The sequence below is a fragment of the Papio anubis genome, chromosome 4 (genome assembly GCF_008728515.1).
Source record: "Papio anubis isolate 15944 chromosome 4, Panubis1.0, whole genome shotgun sequence".
Lineage (NCBI taxonomy): Eukaryota > Metazoa > Chordata > Mammalia > Primates > Cercopithecidae > Papio > Papio anubis.
This window is the reverse complement of record NC_044979.1, coordinates 136,220,627-136,244,407: the sequence shown is the minus strand read 5'-3', so window position 1 is coordinate 136,244,407 and position 23,781 is coordinate 136,220,627. Positions and strand designations below refer to the sequence as shown.

Below are 23,781 nucleotides of genomic sequence, written 5' to 3'. Positions count from 1 at the left end.
AGGCACCCTGGCTCAGGTGAAGACCCAAATTGATCCTTGCTCTGCTGCTAATTCCATGAATACCCCTGGGCCAATCTCTCTCTCTCTGTCTTACTGGGGATCTGTCTCACTACCTGTAAAATGGGGAGGCCAAACTCAGTGTTTTCTTTCTTTCTTCTTTTTGCTGTTGTAAAGATGAGGTCTCACTATATTGCCCAGGCTGGTCTCGAGCACCTGGGCTTAAGCGATCCTCCCACCTCGGCCTCCCAAAGTGCTGAGACTACAGGCGCGAGCCGCCGCGACTGGCCTGAATTCAGTGATTTGTTGGGGATCTTGCAATCTTGGCTCCAAGTCTCTGCTGGCTGTGTCTCCAGATCACACCATCGTACTCTCCCCATGCTCTGAAAACATCAGAATTGTCTCCTGTGGTTTCAGAGATGTTCCTCTGAGCTGGATCTGAGTGGGTGGGAGGATTATGAGTGAATTCTTTCCTTCACCCAACATCCCTCCTTCCCCAGCCATGAATTTCCCCCTCAACAGGCATCTGCATCTCATTTCTGCCCTCCTCCAGGGCTTAAGAACGCCTCTAGGCAGGCGCGGTGGCTCATGCCTGTAATCCCAGCACTTTGGGAGGCCGAGGCGGGTGGATCACAACGTCAGGAAATCGAGACCATCCTGGCTAACACCGTGAAACCCCATCTCTACTAAAAATACAAAAAATTAGCCAGGCGTGGTGGCGCACACCTGTAATCCCAGCTACTTGGGAGGCTGAGGCAGGAGAATGGCGTGAACCCGGGAGGAGGAGCTTGCAGTGAGCCAAGATCGCGCCACTGCACTCCAGCCTGGGCGACAGAGCGAGACTCTGTCTCAAAAAAAAATAAATAAATAAAATAAATAAATAAATAAAATAACACCTCTAGAAACCTAACTGCTGAAAAGACAAACCCTGCCTGCACAATGCAAAACATCCAAACACCAGAGTGTCCAATAAATGCAAGGACGTCCGCAGATTCTGATTTATCCTACTTTTAGAGACAGGGTCTCGCTCTGTCACCCAGCCTGAAGTGCAGTGGCGCGATCATAGCTCACTGCAGCCTCAAACTCCTGGGCCAAAGTGATCCTCCCACTTCAGCCTCCCAAAGTGTTGGGATTGAAAGTATGAGCCACTTGTAATGGGACCACAGGCATGCACCTCCTGTTCAGGGCACCATTGCCCAGATGATAGCACAGCCATGTACGTGTAACCTGGCTCACCCTCTTTCTGCTTCTCCTAGCCTCTGTTACTATAACCAGCAGTTTACAGCCTCTGTACAAACAAGTCTTGTTCATGGTCCATGGAGATGCAAGACAAGGTCTTAACTGTGGTATGAGTACCTGGCTGTCCTCAGCCATCCCACCTGACATTACATCCTCCCTGCCTTCCAGTCTTGATCCTCAGGACTCTTCACCCAGACTGTCCTTCCTCGTTGGGAAAGCCCACCTGTCCTTGAAGTCCCACCTCTGACATCTTCCCCCAGTTCTTCAGGTTATTTCCAAGTTCCCACCCTTGTTCTTTTCTTTTCCTTCCTTCCTTCCTTCCTTCCTTCCTTCCTTCCTTCCTTCTCTATTTTTTTTTTTTTTGAGACCAAGTGTCATCCAGGCTGGAGTGCAGTGGCGCCATCTCGGCTCACTGCAACCTCCGCCTCCCAGATTCAAGCGATTCTCGTGCCTCAGCCTCCTGAGTAGCTGGGATTACAGGCATGCGTCACCATGCCTGGCTAATTTTTATATTTTTGGTAGAGATGGGGTTTCACCATGTTGGTCAGGCTGATCTCGAACGTCTAACTTCATGATCCACCCGCCTCGGCCTCCCAAAGTGCTGGGATTACAGGAGAGAGGCACCGTGCCCAGCCCTACCACCGTTGTTCTAATATAAGTCTAATTTCATTCGGCTTTGCGTTCACAGTGAGTGATGTACATGGTTTTCCTCCCCACTAGATGGCAAATTCCTTGAGAGCAAGAATCACTGCTGGGCGTGTTGGCTCATGCCAGTAATCCCAGCACTTTGGGAGACCAAGGGGAGGATAACTTGAGCCCAGGGGTTCGAGACCAGCCTGGGCAGCATAGCAAGACTCTGTCTCCACAAAAAACTAAAAAATTAGCTGTTTGTGGGCCTGTAGTTTCAGCTACTTGGGAGGCTGAGGTGAGAGGATCACTTGAGCCCAAGAGTTGGAGGCTGCAGTGAGTTATAAACATGTCACTGAACTCCAGTCTGGGTGACAGAGTGAGAACCTGTCTCTTAAGAAAATTAGGCCAGGCGCGGTGGCTCAAGCCTGTAATCCCAGCACTTTGGGAGGCCGAGGCGGGTGGATCACGAGGTCAGGAGATCGAGACTATCCTGGCTAACATGGTGAAACCCCGTCTCTACTAAAAATACAAAAAACTAGCCGGGCGTGGTGGCGGGCGCCTGTAGTCTCAGCTACTTGGGAGGCTGAGGCAGGAGAATGGCGTGAACCCAGGAGGCGGAGCTTGCAGTGAGCCGAGATCACGCCACTGCACTCCAGCCTGGGAGCACAGCGAGACTCCGTCTCAAAAAAAAAAAAAAAAAAAAGAAAATTAAAAGGCACTTTTATAAATTATTCCATTTACTAGTGAGCCTCTCAACTGTGTGTATATGTGGGTGTGTTAGAATTTTCATTGACATTTTATAGATGGGGAGACTGAGGCTCTGAGAGGTGAAGTGATCTGGCGGGTTGTGGTGAGAATTAGCTATAAAAAGCTAACGTTTATGGAGCACTTAGCACCTAGCGGGTCCGCAGGATCTTCACAACAGCCCCTTGGTTTATCTTTTTTTTTTTTTTTTTTTTTTTTTTTGAGACGGAGTCTTGCTCTGTCGCCCAGGCTGGAGTGCTGTGGCCGGATCTCAGCTCACTGCAAGCTCCGCCTCCCGGGTTCCCGCCATTCTCCTGCCTCAGCCTCCCGAGTAGCTGGGACTACAGGCGCCCGCCACCTCGCCCGGCTAGTTTTTTTTTTTGTATTTTTTAGTAGAGACGGGGTTTCACCGTGTTAGCCAGGATGGTCTCGATCTCCTGACCTCGTGATCCGCCCGTCTCGGCCTCCCAAAGTGCTGGGATTACAGGCTTGAGCCACCGCGCCCGGCCTTTTTTTTTTTTTTGAGAAGTCATCTCACTCACTCTGTCACCTAGGCTGGAATGCAGTGGTGCGATCTCAGGTCACTGCAACTTCTGCTTCCTGGGCTCAAGTGATCCTCCCACCTCAACCTCCCAAGTACTTGGGAATACAGGCGCGTGCCACTATATCCAGTTATTTTTTGTATTTTTTTGTAGAGATGGGATTTTGCCATATTGCCCAGGCTGGTCTTGAACTTGGGAGCTCAAGCAATCCTCCCGCCTTGGTCTCCTAAAGTGCTGGGATTACAGGCGTTAGCCACTGTGCCTGGCCTACCCTTTGATTTTCAACCCATTTTTCAGACAAGAAAACAGACTTTGTTGAAGGTCACATAATAAGAAGAGACCTGGGATTCAAACGCAGGCAATTGAATGCCAGCCTGTTCCACAAGTACCTATGTTCTCAAACTCAAAGGGTTGGCCATGGTGCAGGAGGATGTGGTACGAGCAGACACTCATGTACTGCTCCTGCCAGTGGAGACAAAATCACTTTGGAAAAGTATTTGGCAGTGTCTACTAGCATTGAGCATCCCCCACCTTAGAACCCAGTAATGTGCGCATATGTGCACCAAAACACAAAGACTATTCATGGCAGCACTGATCTTAATAGCCCAACACTGGAGACGCTCCAAATGTCTATCAACAGGTAAGTGGATAAATACATTGCAGAACAGTCACACTAGGGAATTTTTTTTTTTTTTTTTTTTGAGACGGAGTCTTGCTCTGTCGCCCAGGCTGAGTGCAGTGGCATAATCTTGGCTCACTGCAAGCTCCGCCTCCTAGGTTCACACCATTCTCCTGCCTCAGCCTCCCGAGTAGCTGGGACTACAGGCACCCGTCACCACGCCCGGCTAATTTTTTGTATTTTTTAGTAGAGACGGGGTTTCACCGTGTTAGCCAGGATGGTCTCGATCTCCTGACCTCGTGATCCACCCGCCTCGGCCTCCCGAAAGTGCTGGGATTACAGGCGTGAGCCACTGCGCCCGGCCCACACTAGGGAATATTAATGCAGCAATGAGAATGAACACTCTACAGCTAAGTGCAGCCCTATGGGTGAATCTCACTGATAATATATTAAACAAAAGAAACCTGACACGGAAGTGTATATGTTGTAAGATTTCATTCATACACAGCTCCAAAACAGGCTCATCTATGGTGTTAGGAGTCAGGGTTGTGTTTAGCCTCAGGGTGACTAGAAGGGCTCAAGAAGAGAGCTATCAGGGATGTTGCTACCTTTTTTTTTTTTTTTTTTTAAGGTAGAGATGGGGTCTGGTATACTGCCTAGGCTGGTGTCAAACTCCCAACCTCAAGTGATCCTCCCACCTCAGCCACTCAAAGCACTGGGATTACAAGCATGAGTCACTGTGACTGGTCCAATTTTCTTCCTTTCCTTCCTCCTTCCCTTCCTTCCTCTCTCCCCTTCTCCCCTTCTCCCTTTCTCCCTCTCTCCCTCTCTCTTTCTCCCCTCCCCTCCACTCCCCCCCTTCTCCACTCCAGTCTTTTCTTTTCTTTCCTTTTCTTTTCTTTTCCCTTCCCTTCCCTCCCCTCCTCTCCTCTCCCCTCTCCTGTCTTTTCTTTTCTTTCCCCTCCCACCCCTCCCCTCCTCCTTTCTTTCCCTTCCCCTCCCTTCCCCTCCCCTCTCCTTCCCTCCCCTCCCCTCCCCGCCCCTATTTTCTTTTCCTTCCAGACAGGGTCTCCCTCAGTCGCCTAGGCTGCTGGAGTGCAGTAGTAGAATCATGGCTCACTCCAGCCTCAAATGCCTGGGCTCAAGCCATCCTCCTGCCTCAGCCTCCTAAATAGCTGGGACCACCACACTCAGCTAATTTTTTTTTTTTTTTTTTTTGTAGAGGTGGAGTCTCACTATGCTGTCCAGGCTGGTCTCGAACTCCTGGGCTCAAGTGATCCTCCTGCCTCAGTTTCCCAAAGCACTGAGATTACAGGCATGAGCCACTGTGCCCGGCCACATTTTGTTTCCTTATCTGGATTCTGGTTATATGCGGATGTTCTCTGTGAAAATTCATGGAGTTAGATACTTAAGACATGTGCGCCATTTACATGTATGTTAGACTTAGTGGTTTTATTTGAAAAAGAAACCGACTTTGCACCCATGTACACATAGAAATCAGCCATTCTACATCCTGATTCGCCCTTACAAAGTAGTTTGAGAGGTGTTCCATGGGTTACTTCCCTCGGCCAAGACCATCTTCACTGATGTCCTGGTGCAGATCCAGCGCCCAGCCCTGCTCCCCTCCTCACCTGCCCTGTGTTCCTGTGTGTGCCTCAGTGTGACAGTCTGGGGAGGGCTTTCTTTCTTTCTTTTTTCTTTTCTTTTCTTTTTCTTTCTTTCTCTCTCTCTCTTCCTTCCTTCCTAACTTCCTTCCTTCTTTCTTTCTTTTGGAGGCTTCCTCTATTGCCCAGGCTGGAGTGCAGTGGTGCAATCTCAGCTCACTGCAACCTCTGTCTCCTAGCGATTCTCCTGCCTCAGCCTTGCGAGTAGCTGGGATTACAGGTGCCCGCCACCACACCTGGCTAATTTTTTGTATTTTTGGTAGAGACGGGGTTTCACTATGTTGGCCAGGCTGTTCTTAAACTCCTGACCTCAGGTGATCTGCCTGCTTCGGCCTCCCAAAGTGCTGGGATTACAGGAGTGAGCCACCCCACCCTGCCTTTTTTTTTTTTTTTTTAAGATAAAGTCTCACTCTGTCACCCAGGCTGGGGTACAGTGGTCAGATCACATCTCACTGCAGCGTTGACCTCCTTGGGCTCAAGCAGTCCTCCCGCCATGGTGTGTGCTAATTTTTGAATTTTTTTGTGGAGAGAGGGTTTCGTTATGTTGCCCAGGCTGGTTTCGACCTGGGCTCCAGCGATCCTCTTGCCTTGACCTCGCGAAGTATTGGGATTACGGGTGGGAGCCACCATGCCAGGCTAATTTTTATTTTTTTGTAGAGATGGGATCTTGCTATATTGTCCAAACTGGTTTTGAACTCCTGGGCTCCAGCAATCCTCTCGCCTCAGCCTCCCCAAGTTGCTGGGATTCCAGGCGTGAGCCACGGTGTCTGGCTGACCATCTGGGATCTGATGGTCCTGTAAACAGCCTGAGCACATTAAAGTGAGAAACATGCCTCTGCCTCTTTTCACTGACCCCTCAGCTCCTCTTACCAGGTTACAGACTCAGGAAGCCACTGCCGCGGCTAGGGGTGGATTGGCATCTAGGTGCGGGGACGAGGGAGATGATGTATCCGGTCTATGGGAGGACTTGACAAGGTTAGCTTGGCGAGATTAACTTGGCAGTTAGCTTCTCACAAAGCTAAATGAGTGAGAAGAGGATGGGGAAGCAGACAACAGTGTGAGAGAGGAGTCTCTAACTGTGTCTCTAACTGGTGGCAAGTTGAGAAGTCACTTCCCCTGTCTGGATCTCAGTTTCTGTATCTGTAAAATGGGTGAACAAACCATGAAGGAAAATTGGATGAATATGACTACACCGAAGTGAAGAAGTTGGACCAGACTTGTTTTCATATCGGAAGTACCCCAATTGTTTTACCAAAAATTATGAGTTTGCTGGGAGCAGTGGGTCACACCTGTAATCCAAAACACTTTGAGAGGCTGAAGTGGGAGAATCACTTGAGGCCAGGAGTTCAAGACCAGCCTGGGTGACAGAGCAAGCTCTCATCTCAAAAATAAATAAATAATTGTTAACTTTTTTTTTTTTTTTTGAGACAGAGTCTTGCTCTGCTGCCCAGGCTGGAGTGCAGTGGCTTGATCTCGGCTCGCTGCAACTGCCACCTCCCAGGTTCAAGTGATTCTCCTGTCTCAGACTCCCAAGTAGCTGGGACTACCAGTGTACGCCACCATGCCTGGCTAGTTTTTGTACTTTTTTTTTTTTTTGAGTCGCAGTCTCACTCTGTCGCCCAGGTTGGAGTGCAATGGCGCGATCTATGGCTCAATACAACCTCCGCCTCCCGGGTTCAAGCAATTCTCCTGCCTCAGCCTCCCAGGTAGCTGGGATTACAGGTGCCCGCCACTATGCCCGGCTATTTTTGTGTTTTTAGTAGAGACAGGGTTTCACCATATTGGCCAGCCTGGTCTCAAACTCTTGACCTCGTGATTCACCTGCCTTGGCCTCCCAAAGTGCTGGGATTACAGGCTTGAGTCATCGCACCCGGCCTAGTTTTTGCATTTTTAGTAGAGACAGGGTTTCACCATATTGGCCAGGCTGGTCTCAAACTCCTGACCTCAAGTGATCTGCCTGCCGCCTCAGCCTCCCAAAGTGCTGGGATTACAAACGTGAGCCACTGAGGTCGGCCAATAATTTTAATTTAATTTTAAAAAATTATGAATTCAACATATTAGGAATGAAAAATCCACTTTTCTTTGCAAGAAGTATGCTTTTATAGGCTTTCTGCTTCTATATTTATTATTATTATTATTATTATTATTTTGAGACAGAATCTCATTCTGTCACCCAGGGTGGAGTGCAGGGGTGGGATCTCGGCTCACTGCAACCTCCGCCTCCTGGGTTCAAACAATTTTCCTGCCTGAGCCTCCCTAGTAGCTGGGACCACAGGCATGCACCACCACGCCCAGCTATTTTGTTGTGTATTTTTAGTAGAGATTGGGTTTCGCCATGTTGGCCAGGCTAGTCTCAAACTCCTGACCTCAAGTGATCCACCCACCTTGGCTTCCCAAAGTGCCAGGATTACAGGCGTAAGCCACTGTGCCCAGCTTATATTTATGTTTAATGATACTATAAATATCTGCCATATTGCTCATACATTTCTAAATTATACAAATACCAAGTCCTGTGTAGGACAAAATGTCCTGTGTAGATTACCTCTGGTCTCAACTGAAAATCATTGATCTTTGTGCTCTGAGGCTGTGAGAGTGGAGGAGGAGGTAGAGGAGGAGGAGAAGAGAGGAGGAAGGACAGCAGGGTAGAGATCAAGTGAGTATTTAGTCATCTGTCCAGCCATCCATTCACCTGTTCATCTAGTTATTTTTTATTTATTTATTTTTTTGAGACGGAGTCTTGCTCTGTCACCCAGGTTGGAGTGCAGTGGCGTGATCTCGGCTCACTGCAAGCTCTGCCTCCTGGGTTCACACCATTCTCCTGCCTCAGCCTCCTGAGTAGCTGGGACTACAGGCGCCTGCCACCACGCCCGGCTAATTTTTTGTATTGTTTTAGTAGAGACAGAGTTTCGCTGTGTTAGCCAGGATGGTCTTGATCTCCTGACCTCGTGATCTGCCTGCCTTGGCCTCCCAAAGTGCTGGGATTACAGGCGTGAGCCACCGTGCCCAGCCCCATCTAGTTATTTACCTATTAATTCATCTATACTCTAATTGTCAATCTACCCACCCATCTATCTGTTCATCTACCTGTCTGCCCATTTACAATCTTTCCATTCACCTTACTATCCACCCATCTTTTCTTTCATCACCCATCTTATCTTCCATCCATCCGTCCATCCATCTATCCATCCATGAATGCATCCATCCATTCATCCATCCATCCACCCACCCACCCATCTCTTCTTTTTTTTTTTTTTTTTTTTGTTTTTTGAGATGGAGTCTCGTCTTGCTCAGTCGCCCAAGCTAGAGTGAAGTGGCCGGATCTCAGCTCACTGCAAGCTCCGCCTCCCGGGTTTATGCCATTCTCCTGCCTCAGCCTCCCAAGTTGCTGGGACTACAGGCGCCCGCCATCTCGCCCGGCTAGTTTTTTTGTATTTTTTAGTAGAGACAGGGTTTCACCTGGTTAGCCAGGATGGTCTCGATCTCCTGACTTCGTGATCCGCCCGTCTCAGCCTCCCAAAGTGCTGGGATTACAGGCTTGAGCCACCGCGCCCGGCCCCATCTCTTCTTCCATCAGTCCATCTCTTCTATCTATCCATCCATCCATCTCTCTCCATCTACCCATCTCTTTTTCCATCAATCCATCTCTTCTATCTATCCATCCATCCATCCATCATCCATCCATCTATCTCTGTGTCCACCCATTCATCCATCCACCTCTCTATCCATTTCTTCTTCCATCAATCAATTCATCTACCAGTCAATCTGGCTATCTGTCCATCCATCATTCCATGTATACACCTACCTAACTTTCTATTCATCCAACCATCTGCTCAAATACCCACTCATCTGCCCACCTAGTACACACATTAACTGCCTGCTGATATCAGGCCCTCTGTTCAGGCAGAGGTGGAGGAATGCTCAGATGCTTGCAACATGGCTCCTGCTTTTGCACAGTTCAGCACGCAGGGTGAGGCATGCCCTCCAGTCACTAGAGGGAGCCAGAAATAGTTCCTGGGACTGAGGAAGTTCAGTTAAGGGAGGGCTGATTTGCAGCCCTGGGGGTCAGGGAAGGCTCTCTAGAAGAAACTGTGCTTGAGGTGGACCTCAAAAGACAAAGTGGGGGCCAGGCACCATGGCTCACGCCTGCAACCCCAACATTTTGGGAGGCCGATGTGGGCAGATCACTTGAGGCCAGGAGTTCAAGACTCACCTGGCCAATATGGCGAAACCCCATCTCTACTAAAAATACAAAAATTAGCAGGGTGTGGTGGTGCACGCCTGTAGTCCCAGCTACTTGGGAGGCCGAGGCACAGGAATTGCTTGAACCTGGGAGGCGGAGGTTGTGGTGAGCCGAGATTGAGCCACTGCACTTCAGCCTGAGCAACAGAGTGAGACTCTGTCTAAAAAAAAAAAAAAAAGACAAAGTGAGAGTTAATCACACAGAGAGGGCAGAAGGTCAAAGTGAGAGTTAGTCACACAGAGAGTGCAGAAGGTATTCTGGGAGGAAACAGCTGGAGAAACAAAGGCGGGGGCTGGGGAACCACAGTAATGAGTCATTCAACTGGCTGGGGTGCCAGCAGCCTACATAGCTGCCATGTCCCTGGCTCCCTTGGAGCACAGGCAGCCACCCTGTGACCCCACTGCTAGGCTTGGCTCCAGTGGGCACTGAGGTATCTGTACTTCTTAGAGAGTAGCCCATGGACAACTGCCAGGCTGGGGATTCTGTTATAAGTTTGCAACAAGATAAACACAAAAATTCAGAGTTTCTAGAAGCACTTACATCAATTAAAAAAAAATGGCCGGGCGCAGTGGCTCAGGCCTGTAATCCCAACACTGGGAGGCGAGATGGAAGCGGATCCACAAGGTCAGGAGATCGAGGACCATCCCTGGCTTTCTGGTGAAACCGCGTCTCTACTAAAAAAAATACAAAAACTAGCCGAGGCGAGGTGGTAGTCCCAGCTATGCGGTAAACCAGTGGGGCTGCAGTGAGCTGAGATCCAGCCCACTGCACTCCCTTCAGCAGGGCAGAAGCCGAGACTCCGTCTCAAAAAAAAAAAATGGCCGGTGATTGGCTCAAGCCTGTAATCCCAACACTTTGGGAGCTGAGACAGGCGGATCAGGTCAGGAGATCCAGAGACCATCTGCTAACACAGTGAAACCCGTCTCTACTAAAAATACAAAAAAAAAAAAAATTAGCGGGGGTAGTGGCTAGTCCCAGCCTTCGGGGAGAGCTGAGGCGGGAGAATGGGCAAACCAGGAGGCGGGCGTGGGCGAGATCCCAGCGCCACTGCACTCCAGCCTGGGCACGACAGAATGGACTCCATCTCAAAAAAAAAAAAAAAAAAAATTTAGGCTGGGGCGTTGTGGCTCAATCCCAGCACTTTGGGAGGCTGAGGCAGAGTATGGATCACCTGAGGTCAGGAGTTTGAGACCAGCCTAGCCAACATGGTGGCTCCCATCTCTGACTAAAATACAAAAATTAGCTGGGCATGGGCAGCCACCAACTCAGGAGGCTGAGGCAGAAGAATCGAACCCAGGAGGCGAGTTGCAGGAGCCAAGATTATGCCACTGCACTCCAGCCTGGGTGACAAAGGGAGACTGATATAAAAAATTTGTAGAGATGAGATCTTTGCTGTGGCCCAGCCTGGTCTTGGACTGAGCTCAAATTCCTCTTTGGGTTTTGTTTTAGTGAGTCTCTGCCCAGGCTGCTGATATCGGCTCACTGCCTGGAGTTCATTCTCCCTGCTCAACCGGCGCCCTTCCTGTTTATTGACCCTGATAGAGACGAGGGGTTTTGCAATCAATCAGAATCTCTGACTCGCCACCTCAGCCTCAGTACTGGGATTACAGGTGTGAGCCACCACACCCGGCCACCTACATCAACTTAATAGAGTAATTTTCTATCTGTTGAATATAACAATAACAAACTGGGCTTATAATTTACATATTTCCTTTACTTCAGGTACTTTGTGTTTTATTTGTATTTGCATACCCATAAGTCCATGAATTGAGGCAAAAAGCAAAAAGGGACTCAGTGCAGTAGCTCACGCCTGTAATCCCAGCACTTTGGGAGGCCGAGGTGAGAGGATCACTTGAGGTCAGGAGTTCAAGACCAACCTGGCCAACATGGCGAAACCCTGTCCGTACTAAATATACAAATTAGCAGGCATGGTGGCACATGCTTGTAATCCCAGCTACTCAGGAGACTGAAGCAAGATAATTGCTTGAGCTTGGAAGGTGGAGGTTGCAGTGAACCAAGATCACACTGCCACATTCCAGCCTGAGTGACAGAGCAAGTCTCTGTCTGGAAAAAAAAAAAAAAGCAAAAAGGGGCCCTTCAGATGGTTTGAGAAGCACTGATACGCAAGACACTTACACTCATATGTCCTTGGCCAATGTGGCTTCATGGTCATTATCTCATTCTAAGCCGGGCAAAGCAAGGACCACGATCCCCATTGCCCCATTGTATAGGATACCTGGCTCAAGATTCTTACTGATGGTAGATGGCAGGGCTGAGATTTGAACCCACAGCTGTTTCCCATCAGACAGCAGCTCCCTGTGAGCTCATGTTCCAGGCTAGGCTGAGCTGGGGCATGGGCAGGGAGGACACAGGACAGGAAGAGAGAAGTAGCTGGAGAAAGAACACCAGGCAGGGCGGAAGGTTTGATCCAGGGCCTGCCCTTTATGTAAGGGCACTGATGTTAGTCAGTGTGGGCTTACCAAGATGGCCCTAGAAGGACAGGCAAGTCCCCTGGGCTCTCTGTTGGGGAACACGCAGTGGCACCACTGCCAGGCTCAGCCTGTCTCAATCCTTCTCTATGTTCTTCCCACCTCTTCTCCTTCAGCTTCCCCCATTAACCAAGCCCTGAGCTCCTCATGGCCAGGGTCTTATCTTGCCCCATCCATCTGTACAGCCAAAGCTGGCCCAAAGCTCAGCCGACAAAACCACCAGTCTCTGCCTGGCCCTTGGCAGGAACCATAGCACCCTCAGACACCATTTTCTCCTCCTGTCCCTGGGGGAGACTAGATGAACAGGGATTTTGGTCACTCCATGCCATTGATGAGGGAACAGGCTCAGAGAAAGTAAGTCACGTGCTTGCGGTACCAGAACAAGTCATCTATTTATATATTTATATTTATTTATCTAACACTTTATATTTATTTTATTTTTATTTTTTGGGGACGGAATCTCACTCTGTCACCCAGGCTGGAATGCAGTGGCACAATCTCAGCTCACTGCAACATCCGCCTCCAGGGTTCAAGCGATTTTCCTGCTTCAACCTCCTGAGTGGCTGGGACTACAGGCATGTGCCAACACGCCTGGCTAATTTTTGTACTTTTAGTGGAGACAAGGTTTCGCCCTATTGGCCAGGCTGGTCTCAAACTCTTGACCTCCGGTGATCTGCCCACCTCGGGTTCCCAAAGTGCTGGGATTACAGGTGTGAGCCACCACACCTGGCCTCCACTAAGGCTTTAATTCCTAACCCGGTACTTTTGTTTGTTTGTTTGTTTTTCTGAGATAGGGTCTCTGAGATAGGTTGGAGTGTAGAGGTGCAATCTCAGCTCACTGAAACCTCTGCTTCCAGGGTTCAAGCGATTCTCCTGCCTCAGCCTCCCTAGTAGCTGGGATTACAGGCATCCGCCACCACACCCAGCTAATTTTTGTATTTTTTAAGTAGAGACAGGGTTTCACCATGTTGTCCAGGCTGGTCTCGAACCCCTGATTTCAGGTGATTCGCCCACCTTGGCCTCCTAAAGTGCTGGGATTATAGGTGTGAGCCACCATGCTGGGGCTCATTTAAGGCTTTAATTCCTGACCCAGTACTTTTTGACTAGAGGTTAAATTAAGTAGAGAGCAGAAAAAAAAAAACAACAACAACATAGAGAGGAGAAGGAAGCCCTTCCCTTAGTGCCCTGGGCTGCAGCCTGTGGTGAGGCTGAGGATAAGTGGATGGAGGGGAGGAAGAACTCGGTGGCACAATGTTATTTGCCCAGAAACTTCCCTTTCTGCACCGCTTTGGCTGCTTCCGGGGGAGGCTTAAAACCCCACCCCAGGCCAGGAAGAAACAGGAATGCCGGAGGGGCCAACAGGCTATTTCCCTAATCTGTCGTTGATAGGTAACATGGGACTGTATTTTGGAAAAATCTATTAAACAAAAAATGTTGGTACTCTGTGACCCATCAAATTCACTTCTAGGAATTTGTGCTATAAAATATTTCCAGGAGTGTGCAAAGATGAACAAAGATATTCCTCACAGCCCTGTTTATAATAGTGAAAAGCAGCATGGTCGGATACATTTTGATAAATCCCTACAGGGGAATACTATGCAGGTGTTAACAGAACCTCATCTGTGAAATGGAGATAGCCGGATGTGGTGGCTTGAAACAGTAATCCCAGCTGCTCAGGAGGCTGAGGCAGGAGGATCGTCTGAACTCAGGAGTTCAAAACCAACCTGGGCAACACAGTGAGACCCTATCTTGAAAAAAATGGAGATAATAATCTCATGGTTTTTATGAGAATGAAGTGAATTAATACCTGCAAAGTGCTTAGATAGTAAATGCTAGCTCTCATTACCATTATAGGTGTAGAAATAGGAAAAGATAGCTAAGATGCAATGCTAATTTAAAAAGAAAGTTATGGGCCGGGCAGGGTGGCTCACACCTGTAATCCCAGCACTTTGGGAGGCAGAGGTAGGGGGATCACTTGAACTCAAGAGTTCAAGACCAACCTGGGCAACATGGCGAAACCCTGTCTCTAAAAAAAAAATAGAAAAATGAGCCAGGTGTGGTGGCATGCACCTGTAGTCCCAGCTACTTGAGGTGCTGGGGTAGGAAAATCACTTAAGCCCAGGAGGTGGAGTCTACAGTGAGCCAAATTTGTATCACTGCACTTCAGCCTGGGTGACAGAGCAAGACACTGTCTCAAAAAAAAAAAAAAAAAAAAAAAAAAGTTATGGGCAATATATGAAGTGTGATGCCATTTATGTAAAATTAATATGGCTAACAGGCCGGTGGTGGCTCAAGCCTGTAATCCCAGCACTTTGGGGCCAGTGGGTAGGATCTGAGGTCAGGAGATCGAGACCATCTGGCTAACACGGTGAAACCCGTCTCTACTGAAACCTAAAACAAACTAGCTGAGGCTGGCAGTGCTTGGTGCCTGGTCAGCTACTCGGGAGGCTGAGGCAGGAGAATGGCGGGAACCGGGGCTGAGGAGCTTGGTGAGCTGAGATCAAGCCCACTGCACTCTAGCCCTACCTGGGTAACAGAGGGAGATTCCGTCTCAAAAAAAAAAAAAAAGAAAAGGGTTCTCACTCTGTTGCCCAGGCTGGAGTGCAGTGGTGCCATCATAGCTCACTGCAGCCTCAAACTCCTCGGCTCAGGTGATCATCCTGTGTCAGTCTCCTGAGTATGACTATATGCCTATGCCACCATGTCTGGCTAAGTTTTAATTTGTTGCAGAGACACAGATCTTTCTATGCTGCCCAGGCTGGTCTTGAACTCCTGGACTCAAGCAATCCTCCCACTTCGGCCTCCCAGTGTTGAGATTACAGGCGTGAGCCACTGCCTCTGGTCCTAGGGCGGTATTTTCCTGTCTCTTATTTATCAGTGCCAGGACCTACCCTGGGAATATTCTGTTCACTCTTCCGTTGTTGGGGGCCCCCTTCTCCAAGGTCAGCTTAGCTAACTTCAAAGAGGAGAGACAGAGCCACCTTGCCCCTAAGTTTCAGGAGCGGGAAAGATGGTGGGGAGGGGGATGAGGTGGGTGAGGTGGGCACAGGACACATGGACACCCATGAGCTGACTTGGGAGGTTGGGGGTCAGCCAATGTAATCCCCTCTTGTGTGTTTCTCCTTGAACGCAGAGAATACACCACCCTGTTGCTTCCAGACCTCCTCCCAGCTCTGCCCAACAACCCAGGCAAGCCCGTTTAACCCCAGGTTACAGATGTGCAGAGTGAAGCCCAGAGGAGGACAGGGCTTGCCAAGGTCGCTGCCAGTAGTGGGAACAGAAACCAGGGCTTTGGAGCCAAGATGCTTGGGTTTGAATATCAGCCTTGCCGCTCCCAGGCTGTGTGACCTTCAACCAGAGCCTTGACCTCTCTGAGCCCGTTTCCTCATCTGTAAAATGGAGATCCTTTCCTTCTCTGGTTATCAGGAAGAAGGAAACAGTGCCAGAAAAGCTTATGCAGTGCCTGGCTTGCAGTAAATGCATAGCAAACGCCAGTTCCTCTTCTCCTATCTGAACAGCAATCCTAAGCCTGCATGTCCCCTCTCTCCTCCCTCCTCTGCCCCACATCTGTAGCCAAAACTTTTTCTTTGGCCCTAATCAGGGAGTGAGGACTGCACTAATGGTGGCCTCTCCCAGTCCCTGACAAACCCAACACATGCCTAAGCTTGTCTTTACCCACCACAGGGCTGGCAACAGGGCCAAAGACAGCCCCGGGGAGGGGACCCAGGGAAGGCGATTGCCTGAAGGCGCTAGAGACTCTGGGCAGGTGTGGCTGCAGGACCCTCGGAGACATGACCTCTCCCACTTCCATGCTTCCAGTCCACTCTTCCATTCCACTCTGCAGCCTGCAGAAGCTCACATGCCTGCCCTCCACTTCAGCTGACAAACATCACCTCCACCAGTGCCACCCCTCTATCAGCCAGATGATTTCAATCGCAGGATTCCAAAACCCCAGGCGGATGGTTCCTGGACCCTGGCTCTGAGCTGCCCTCCCATGTCGTCCCCAGACTGAGTTCCAACCCCAGCCTGAGCCCCGACCCCGCTTCTAAACCGCAACCTGGCCTGGCTCAGCCAGTAGACTGTGTCCTTACACAGTTGGTATTACAGACTCTTCCTCCTCTCCCCAGAGCTACCCTAGGCTGAGGAGCTGAGCTTCCCTGGGGCCGACCTGAGATTCCTAGACCTGTATTCTGGGCCGTCTCCTGCATCTGAGGGCCTGGGCAGGACATGGGGCAGGGGAGTTGCTGAGTATAAGATAAGTTCTTGGGCAAAGTGGGGACCAGCTTAGCTCTCATAGATCCTTGGTCTCCCTGACTTCCTGACTCAGCTGACCCTGTAACACCATCCCCCTTGTGAAGGACCAGAGGGACTTGGTTGGAGTGGGCCACCCTGTCCTCCAAAGCAACCTGGTGTACCATTTTATTCTGTCCCCATCTCCACATGAGTGGCCCAGGAACAGTAAACCTTCCCATGTCACGGAGGGAGAGCCAGGACCAGAGATGGAAAGTCGTGCGCCCAAGGTCACACAGCCAGATGCAGACAAGAACCCAAAGCTCCCAAACCCAGCCCAGAGGTGGGACAGGGTGGCTGGGAGGAAGCCCTGGCTTTCCCCCCCGGGGCAGAGCAGTGGGAGTGCCGGCCACCACTTCTGTGGCCCCTACCTGTTGGCTAGAAGCCTAGGGGCCAGAATCCACATACCCCACCCTGCTATCTGGCTTCTTTCTGTCCCAGCCAGGGGAAGCTTGGGTACTCCTGATCCCAGGGCCCACCTGGGCAGGGTTTCTCCACTGGCATGTCACCTGCCCAGGGCAGGGGGAGCCAGAGGGAGGAAGGCCCTCCTTCCTGATTCCCTTGGCCCCCTCTCAGCTCCTGGGAGAACTTCCCAGACCACGATGGAAGCTCAGCCCAGCCCAGCCCAGCCCAGCCAGTGGGAGGCACGATGGAAGCCCAGTCCAGCCAGTGGGACACACGGGGCTTCCAGGACCCGTGTGCACTTCACCCTCTAGCAGGATGAACTCTTGGATTCCTGATCCGGAGTCCTCCCTGGGGTACGAGTTTGCCTCCTTCCTCCTGGCAGCTGAGGCTGAGCGAGGAGGCCACATAAGCTTGTGAACCCCTTCAGCCCAGCTGAGCCAGGGACACGCGCCTCTATGGGCAGAGGGGAAACGGAGGCCCAGCACAGAAGCGGATCTAATTCCCCTTGGGTAAGGCCCCTGCACCCACCTGATGACGCGGGGGCTCCACGCCCTCACCTGGAATCCGCTCGACCTGCAGAGGGGCGCGGCGCGGCCAGTGCCGGGGGTCCTGGCGGGCGGCTGGGGGCCGGCGGCGGGGGCGCTGCGGGGATGCTCTGGGCCGCCCGGCGGCGCTCGGCGCCTTCCCCGTGCGGGCGGCAGAGGGCTCCGTGCGCTGCGCCGCGGGCCCGGCTTTTAGCGGCGGGTGTGGACGTGGGCACCCCCGCCCCGCTCCGAGGTGTCCTTTGCCCCTTGATCCGGTGCCTCCTTCTCTCCTTAGCACGTGGGCGGCAGCCGCTCAGCCGCTCAGAGGCCTGTGGGGCAGCCATGGCCCGGGCAAACTCTTCCTGTCCATTCCATCCCATTACCTTCCATTTCACCTCCCGGGCTCCTCCTTGGCTTCCTTCAAACCTCCTCCCATGCCACTCACTCTCATCTCTCACTCACCCTCTCTTCTCTCCTGTTTCCTCTCTGCCTCTCCTCTCCCCCCCTTCCCTTTCCTCCCTCTGTCTCTCTTTGGGCTCATTCTCTCTCCCTCTTCCCTCACTTTCTTTCTCTCTCCCCCCTCCTGTCTCTCCCCCCATTTCCTTCTCTCTCTCCTCTGTCTCTCCATATTATATATATATATATATATATAGCTTTTCTCTATCCCTTCTTTTCACTCTCCCCCTCTCTTTCTCTCATTCTCCCCATCGCTCATCATCTTGATAATATGTCTGGATCATGTCCTCTTGATGTGTAACCATCACTCTCCTCTCCATCTCTCCTCCACCCCTCCTCTCTCCTTGCTCTGCCTCATCTCCTCATTTATATATGTCATCTCCATATGATAGTTTCTCATATCATCTCATATGATGCTCGGATCTCTTTCTCCTCCTCTCTCTGTTCTCCTTTATCATCTTTCTCCTTTCATAACCATGCTATGTCTCATCTCCTCTTTAATATGAACAGTAACAAACATATAACCATCTCATCTTTCTCGTTCTCTGGCCGACCATGATGGTGTCGGCTATGTATGTAACTTAATATGCTTGTCCTTGTGCATCATGGCATACTCATCTCAACCCATCTTGTGTGTCTCTCTCTCTCTTTGGGGCCGAGGTCTTGCTCTGTCGCCCAGGCTGGAGTGGCGGATCTCAGCTCACTTGCGGCTCCGCTCGGGGTTCCGCCATTCTCCTGCCTCCAGCCTCCCGAGTAGCTTCTGGGACTACAGGCGCCGCCACCTCGCGCCCGGCTAATTTTTTGTGTTTTTAGTAGAGACGGGGTTTCGCCGTGTTAGCCAGGATGGTCTCGATCTCCTGACCTTGTGATCCGCCCGTCTCGGCCTCCCAAAGTGCTGGGATTACAGGCTTGAGCCACCGCGCCCGGCCTCTCTGTCTCTCTCTCTATCTCCTGTCTCTCTCTCTCATCTGTCTCACTGAGTCCCATTCATTCCCTCTTTGACCAGCTTAATCCCACGCTCCCTCTGAGTCCCCACTCAAGCCCCCACCCTCCCTGCCCTTGACGTCACATCCCCTCCCTAAAACCCATTCCCCTCCCTGAGCCCCCATTCCTCACCCCTCCCTGAGGCCCTTCCTGCCTCCGAGAGCCCACTGACTTCCCCTCTCTTGCTCTTAGTGCTGTGTCCTCTCAACTCTTTTTTTTTTTTTTTTTGAGACGGAGTCTCGCGCTGTGTCACCCAGGCTGGAGTGCAGTGGCGCGATCTCGGCTCACTGCAAGCTCCGCCTCCCAGGTTCAGGCCATTCTCCTGCCTCAGCCTCCGAGTAGCTGGGACTACAGGCGCCCGCCACCACGCCCGGCTAGTTTTTTGTATTTTTAGTAGAGACGGGGTTTCACCATGTTAGCCAGGATGGTCTCGATCTCCTGACCTCGTGATCCGCCCGCCTCGGCCTCCCAAAGTGCTGGGATTACAGGCTTGAGCCACCGCGCCCGGCCTCTTTTTTTTTTTTTTCAAGCAATGGGTTCTCACTATGTTGCCCAGGTTGGTCTCTATCTCCTGATCTTAAGCGATCCTCCCACCTCGACCTCCCAAAGTGCTGGGATTACAGGTGCAAGCCACCGCGCCTGGCCTGGACTCTTACATTTACTCCACAAACATCCTTAAACACCCTCAGCGTAGCAGCCCAGCGAGAGAGCGGGATAGGCCAGCGGTGGTATCAGATTCGAAGTCCAGGATGGTGGCCTCCAAGTCCTCAGAGGTCCTGTGGAGTAGGCGCCATCTGGGAAGGGGGCATTCAGGACCTCAGCTTGCCTGCCAGCTTCAAGGGGCCGTGTGGGGTGGAAGGAAGGATCCCTGTGGCCACCGCTTGGCCAGAAGTGGGCAGTGTGGGATGGAAAGAAGAAAGGGCTTTCACAGCCTTGCTACTCAGCAATGAGGCAGTTTCCTCCCGGCCCCACGGGCTTCCTTCCTTCTACAGCTAGTGGGGGGTAGCAGAGGCAGAAGGGATCCTGCTAATAATGTCCCCCAGAGTCCCGTGGTGATGGCAGGAGGTGGAGGGGGAAGGCCGGGGACATGCCGGAGGATGAGGCTGAGCCCAGAAGAGACCCTGTGTCGATCAGATTCTGCCCACAGACCATTTATTTGTTTGTTTTGGGACAAGGTCCTGCTCTGTTACCCAGGCTGGAGTGCAATGGTGCGATCTTGGTTCACTGCAACCTTCACCTCCTGGGTTCAAGAGATTCTCCTGCCTTAGCCTCCCAAGTAGTTGAGACTACAGGTGTGTGCCACCACGCCCAGCCATTTTTTTTGTACTTTTAGTAAAGACGGGGTTTTGCCATGTTGGCCAGGCTGGTCTCAAACTCCTGGCCTCAAGTGATCTGCCTGTCTCAGTCTCCCAAAGTGTTGGGATTACGGGCGTGAGCCACTGCGCCGGCCCCACACCCCATTTGGAATTCATTCTGCTTGGGGGTGGGCAGTGGTGGTGGTGGGTGATGCATCTTGAGAAGGAAGCAGATGAAGACATCTCCTGCTTCTTCCACCCGCCTCACACGTCCTGGTGGGCCAATTTGGCCATCTCTGCCCACTGTTTCCTGTCTTGCATGAGTCTCATGTCACGTGGTCTCCTACTAGTGGACTTCAGTCTGCTACGTTGGACAGACACCTGTTCACGGCCAGCGCCAGGACCCAGAGTCAGCGTGTGTGTGTGTGTGTGTGTATGTGTGTGTAAGGGGAGTGGGGCTTGAGCCACCACCACACTGACTGGCTCTGCAACTGAACATAATACTGATGCTCCATCTCCCAGGGCCTCAGTTTACCCATACATAGGGTTGATGGATTTAGCAAATACAAATCCAGGATGCCCCATTAAATTTGAATTTCAGATACACAATGGCTTTTTTTAGTATAAGTATGTCTCATGCCATATTTGTGGCACACTTATACTAAGAGATTATTCATGATGCTTATCTAAAACTCAAATTTAACTGGGCATCCTGGGTTGACCCTACCCATATGTAAAACAGGAGAGACAGGGAGGTATGAGTAAGATGTTCTCCAACTGGGCATGGTGGTTCATGCCTTTAACCCCAGTGCTTTGTGATGCTGAGGTGGGAGGATCGCTTCAGGCCGGGAGTTCGAGACCAGCCTAGGCAACAATATAGTGAGACCCTGTCTCTAAAAAATAAAAATAAAAAATACGTTTTCTCTCATGAACACTCTTTGCTCCAGCTACACCCTGGACCTTTCAGGTCTACCTGAAAGTGGTCCAGGGGTATTTATATCCCTTGCAGAGGAAGAGGAGAGCAGGGAGAAGATGGGAAGTAGGGTACAGGACTCAGCTGTGGTCACAGGGCATCAAAGAGAAGAGGCAGAAGGAAGAAGTTCCTAGAGGCAGTGCAATCCTAGAGGGCTTTCTGAAGGAAGAAGATTTTTATGGTTACTTTGATGCTGGAAAGGAAGGGAGGTGGATTAGGGGGCCTCTGGTGGAGTGCTCCCTCCCCTTAATGGAGGTGGAGAGGCATGGAGGGTCTCTTCTTTCTTTTTTGAGAGAGAGAGTTTTACTTCTTAGCCTGGGCTAGAGCGCAGTGGGTCCATCATGGCTCACTGCAACCTTGAACTCCTGGGCTAACGTGATCGTTCTGCTTTAGCCTCTTGAGTAGCTGGGATCACTAGCAGGCTCCAACATACCCAGCTAATTTTTGTTTGTTTTTGTAGAGACAGGGTCTCACCATGTTGCCCAGGCTGGCCTTGAACTCCTGGGTTCAAGCAACCCTTCTGCCTTGGCCTCCCAAGGTGCTGGGATTACAGGTGTGAGCCACTGTGCCTGGCTGTGAAGATCAATATAAAGTATCTTCCCCTTCATATGAAGAGTCTCTATACCTAGGGCAGAGTCCCTCTTCAACCCAACAAGTTACTATCACTTTTTTTTTTTTTTTTTTTTTGAGACAGAGTTTCGCTTTTGTTGCCCAGGCTGGAGTGCAGTGATCTTGGCTCACTGCAACCTCTGCCTCCCGGGTTTAAGTGATTCTCCTGCCTCAGCCTCCCAAGTAGCTGGGATTACAGGCGCCCACCATCACGCCTGGCTAGTTTTTGTATTCTTAGTAGAGACGGGGTTTCTCCATGTTGACCATGCTGGTCTTGAACTCGTGACCTCAGGTGATCCGTGTGCCTCGGCCTCCCAAAGTGTTGGGATTACAGGCATGAGTCACCGCGCCTGACCTCAGTATCACTTCTTCTTCTTCTTTTTTTTCTGAGACAGAGTCTTGCTCTGTTGCCCAGGCTGGAGTGCAGTGGTGCCATCTCAGCTCACTGCAAGCTCTGCCTCCCGGGTTCAAGCGATTCTCCTGCCTCAGCCTCCTAAGTAGCTGGGACTACAGGCACCGCCACCACGGCCGGCTAATTTTTTATATTTTCAGTAGAGACGGGGTTTCAGCGTGTTAGCCAGGATGGTCTCGATCTCCTGACCTCGTGATCTGCCCGCCTCGGCCTCCCAAAGTGCTGGGATTACAGGCGTGAGCCACCACGCCCGGCCCCCCAGCATCACTTCCAACTAATGTTTACCACTTACTACTTGCCAGGGTCCTGCCCACACCTACTAAGCCGTTTATGTGGGTTAATCATTTAATCCCTTCCGCAACCAGATGAAGTGAGTGTGTTCCCCCCATTTTACAGATGAAGAGACAGAGGCACAGAGAGGTTGGGTCATTTGTCTGAGGTTCCTACCGGCGGTAAGTGATGGAGCTGGAATTTGAGCCCCGGTGTCCTGGCTCTCTGTACCTGCCGTGTGAAGATCCTGAGCTAGAAGCTGGAACTGAAGAAATGACATAAATGCTGTCCTTGCCCTCAGAGGACCTCTGGTCTAACAGTGGGGACGGGTTAGTCCCTAAGAACTCCAGTACAGGGCAGGCTGGCATCAGAGCTGTGAGGGAGTGTGCCACGAAAGAAGGACTGATTTGGTCTGTACATGAGAGGAAGTAGAGGCTAGGATGGGAAGGATGAGTCAGTTCTTCAACAACCTTCAGCTTTAGGATCAGACATTGGGAGAAATAGCATTCCTTTCTTCTTCTTCTTCTTTTTTTTTTTTTTTGAGATGGAGTATTGCTCTGTCACCCAGGCTGGAGTGTGGTGGCGCAATCTCGGCTCACTGCAATCTCCACCTCCCAGCTTCAAGGGATTCTCCTGCCTCCGCCTCCCGAGTAGCTGGGATTACAGGCGTGTACCACCACCCAGCTAATTTCAGTATTTTTAGTAGAGACAGAGTTTCACCATGTTGGCTGGTCTCAAACTCCTGGTTCTCTCCCGCCCAACTGGGAGGAAGAGCATTCTAGGTGAAGCTACGTCTTGAGCTAAGGCAGAAGAGGTGTGGAAATGCAGCATATGATTGGGGAATGGGCCTACCACAGTGGCTCACACCTGTAATCCCGGCACTTTGGTGGGCTGTCATGGGAGGATAGCTTGAACCGAGGAGTTCAAGACCAGCCTGGGCAATGTAGTGGGATTATACCTCTATAAAAAATAAAAATAAATAAATTAGCCAGGCATGGTGGTGCATGGCAGTAGTCCCAGCTACTTGGAAGGCTCAGGTGTGAGGATTGCTTGAGTCCAGGAGGTCAAGGCTGCAGTGAGTCGTGATCGTGCCACTGCATTCCTGCCTTGGTGACAGAGTGAGACCCTGTCTTGAAATAATAATAATAATAATTCTGAGTTAAAAAGCCCCCCAGAAAGTATATACTATAGGATTCATTTACATAAAATTCAAGAAAATGCAGGATAACCTGTAGTGACACAAAGCAGATTAGAAATTATTGTAATCCCAGCACTTTGGGAGGCCAAGGCAAGCCTCCCTCACTTGAGGTCAGGAGTTTGAGAGCAGCCTGGGCAACATAAAAAGACTCCATCTCCACTAAAAATACAGTCAGGCATGGTGGCGCACACCTGTGGTTTC

The 23,781-nt window shown here is 50.9% G+C and overlaps 1 protein-coding gene across 1 annotated transcript in view; it reads right to left on the bottom strand.

Moving 5' to 3' along the window:
- Positions 1-17,596, bottom strand: part of MLXIPL (MLX interacting protein like) — a 54,278-nt gene extending 36,682 nt beyond the window's left edge. Inside the window, exon 1 of the mRNA XM_021935742.2 lies at positions 17,388-17,596. The gene's annotated coding sequence lies outside the window, so the exon portion shown is untranslated. The remainder of the gene's footprint in view (positions 1-17,387) is intronic.
- Between the last annotated feature and the right edge of the window lie 6,185 nt (positions 17,597-23,781).